The 3,293-nt window shown below is 55.9% G+C and overlaps 1 protein-coding gene across 4 annotated transcripts in view; it reads left to right on the top strand.

Moving 5' to 3' along the window:
• PTP4A3 (protein tyrosine phosphatase type IVA, member 3) overlaps positions 1–3,293 on the top strand; it is a 75,821-nt gene that overhangs the window by 9,154 nt on the left and 63,374 nt on the right. Inside the window, exon 1 of one of the 4 annotated variants that reach the window (XM_019528234.1) lies at positions 874–895. The exons of the other annotated variants lie outside the window; for them this stretch is intronic. The gene's annotated coding sequence lies outside the window, so the exon portion shown is untranslated. Of the gene's footprint in view, positions 1–873; positions 896–3,293 lie in introns of those variants that run through there. 4 annotated transcript variants of the gene reach the window in all.

Genomic DNA, 3,293 nt, shown 5'->3' with positions numbered 1-3,293 from the left:
GACTGGATAGGCAGGCAGGGATGCACACTACTCTGGGGAGGGAGCAGGGAGGCGAAAGGCACCTTGCAGAGATGACGACTTGGCACAAGGCCTTGTAGACTGCAAGCACGCCTCTGAGGCTGAGCAGGAGGGAAGGTTTTGCGCGCGGAGCAGGGAAGGCTGCACAGATGGGTGCTATGATGGAGAAGCACGAGAGGTGTCGAGGCTGGAGTGGCAAGGGTGAGGGGAGATGGGAGATGCCAGGGTGAGAGGTGTGTAGGAGGCTGAATGTCATACAAGAGCCAAGGAAGGAGTTGAGCTGGTTGAGAAGATCACAGTGGGATGTGCCATGCAGCCCTGAGCAGGGCAGGGCTTGCCAGCGACTCCCCTATGCCTGGTTTCAAGATGCCCCAGGCACCAGGAAGTCCATTGGACTCCGTGCCAGCTCTCAAGCTGCTGCCTGGGCTGTTGTTACAGGTGGACTCATCTGTACTGCAGGTCTCACACTTTTTATAGCAATCCTCTTACGCCCCAGCTAGACAGCTTTGCACTAAAATTGAAAAGCCACGGGATATCTGAACACCCTGCTAAGCCTGGCCTTGTAAGGGCCCAGATCACTCTGCTTTGTGGGGGGGGAGCAGGGGGCATTGCAGCTGTTTAGCTCATCAGCAAAGTGCATCCTCTTCTTGGTCTTGTTTTCACATGATGAGTGTCCACAGAAACACTTCCCTTCCTGCAACATATTTGCATGTCACTGCTGACCATGCTTTTTCATGCAAATGCCCTCATGGAAGAAAGTCAAAGCAGAAGTGTGCTGATCAACAAGTATTTCTAGGCATTCAAGTATTTCCCGGAGACAGCAGCAGCTCTTTCCGGGGAGTCTCTCATTGCAGAGTTGGCTTGTGACACCAGGGAGGTGCACTGGATCACAGGTTTTCTTCTGGGACCCACTGCGGTAGGTAGCTGCACCGCTGGCTTCAGCTTTAAATATAAACTCCATGGCTTGAGACCACTGAGGCCTTTCTTGCCATGTTATGATCTTGTCAGGTCTAAGCAGCTAGTTTGGGTTGGGGTGACTTGCAAGCAAGACCTAAGACTGTAGATATCTGTTGGGGTTGAATGAGTCCTGGGTCCAGCAAGATGCTCAAAAGCATTTCTTACTGACAAGAAGGCAGGGGTGGGGGTGAAACCTTGATGCATTAGGTGCTGTTTTTATAGAAGCAGCTTTCCGGCCTCTCTTGCTGCTGGAAAAGATGACTTTGGCTGAGATTTGCCTTCCCGTGTCCCTTTTAACTATGAAAACCCCACATCATTCATTGAAACGATTTTTTTTATTTTTTTTTTTTTATCAGTGGAGCAGGACTACAAAAAAATTCTTGCTTCAAGTCTCTCCCTCCCCCATACCAGTTTCAGGCTTGTGATCTTCTTCCCTTGTGTCTTGCCCCTGGGCAATCGTGTTGCGGTGCCATGTGAAAGGGCTGCTAGGTTCCACCCGAGCAGCGCATGCATTTTCCTTGTGACTGAGCAGAGGCTTGGCATTTTTAACTTCCAGCCCATTTGGAAAGCGCGCTGGGATCTCTGGCGGAAAGGTACTGCAGAAACAGCAACACTCGTTGTTTCTCAGCCTGGTGCAATTTATGGTTGTGGTTATCTGGGGGCGGCGGGGGGGGGGGTATAGCACTGTCTCGAGTAAGCTGCAAAGGGTCTGTGGCAGCCATGGGTCCTCTGATGTGTAGATAAATGTCACCTTTTTCCTTTCTCTGCAAGTGGGGGAGGAGGGGGAGGGCTGGCAGCATGCTCTGCAGTTTCATATCCACACGTGCTGCCACCGAGCCTGGGGCAGCTCCCGAGGTCTCGGCTCGTGGTGGACATTAAAGGAGCGGAGCGTCACAGACCAGCAGTCGCCCTCCCCTCTAAAACCATTCCCATTATTTTTATGCACGAAGCAAAATTGGCAGCTGCGTCCGCTCCTCTCTCCACGCGCCCAGAAAGCCTCTGCAGCAGGCACGTCTGACGAGGCTGCACATCATAGCAGCGGGGCTCGCCGCACGCCATGGGGTCCTGCCAGCTCTGCGTGCTCCCCCGCCTGAGTCACGTCTCCGCGCTGCCCTTCGGCCTGGCTCGCTGACCGCCGGGCTTTGCTGACGGGCGTCTCGGGCAGTGGATGCAAGTTGACGCTGCTCAGAGGTGTAGCCACAGCCCAGAGCTCAAATTTCCTTTTTCCTCCAACCCGGTTTGGGTTGGATACAGGAGCTCAGGCATCCACAAAGGAGGATGGTGGGAGTGGGGGTCTGTGTAAGGTTTTGTGTCGGGGTTTTGTGCCAGAGGAAGCCGTCACACTCCTAGGCCCTGAGAGGCAAGAGCAGTGCGGCTGCCTAAAGTTTCCTGACCATGTCCATGATACCACGGGCAGTCAGACATGGCAGGGGGGAGGCTCTCTTGCAGCCCTCCAACCCATAGCCGCTGCCTGCAAGCTGGATTTTAGGGCCTGGGGGTTGTCTACGTAGTGCTTAGTGGGCGAGGAGATGGGAAGGGGGGGGCAGTTTGCAGTGCCCTGTACTTCCTGCCGCCTTCTAGGCAACGCTCTGGGGGCGCACGTTGCAGGCCAAGCGCCCAGTCCCAGCCCAGCTTCACTCAGCCGTCCCCTGGTGCTGCACTTTTCCCACCCCGAGGGGTCCCAGGAAATGCTGCTCTTTCCCTCAGCTCTGCTTATTATTCATTCTCAGACATGCCGCGCCACGGGGTGAAGAATAATTTAGGAGGGTGTGGTGAGAGGGACGTGCGGTACTTGCAGTCCCCAAGTTAATAACCCGGCTGCTGGGAAAGTGGTGCATCCCGTCTGACAGATAGCAATTCAGACCTGTGGCCCGCGTCTCCGCTGAGAGATGGCACCCAGTGCTGCCAGGGTTTGGGGCTGGCTCGGCGAGTGCAGCTTACAGAGGGGTTTCAATGCCCACAGCCATACCCTGCTTTGTAACCCAAAGTCTGGGGGCAGCAGCTACCCTGAGAAGGGGAGAAGCAGGGTGGAGCCCTCGAACTATGCTGCTGCCTGCCCACTGCACCTCCCTAAGGAGGACAGGGTGTTGCCTGGGGCCTCTGGGTGCACTGCTCTGCCATTATTTCTGCCACAGGGCCTTGAGCAAGCCCCTTCCCTTCCTCGTGCCTCTGCGCACCCGTCAATGTGTAGGCAGGGGGGTAGGAGCACCCCCCTTCCTCACCAGGGGCTGCAAGCATGCAAGCAGAGGTGCTTGGGGGCTGTGGGTAGTGATGGCAGCAAGTAACCTGGAGAGGAGGCGGGTCCCCCCCCCCCCCCC

Source organism: Gavialis gangeticus, unplaced genomic scaffold, assembly GCF_001723915.1.
Source record: "Gavialis gangeticus isolate Ggan-Ray unplaced genomic scaffold, GavGan_comp1, whole genome shotgun sequence".
Classification (NCBI taxonomy): domain Eukaryota; kingdom Metazoa; phylum Chordata; order Crocodylia; family Gavialidae; genus Gavialis; species Gavialis gangeticus.
The sequence above is the reverse complement of the archived record's forward strand: the minus strand, read 5'-3'. Positions and strand labels throughout refer to the sequence as shown.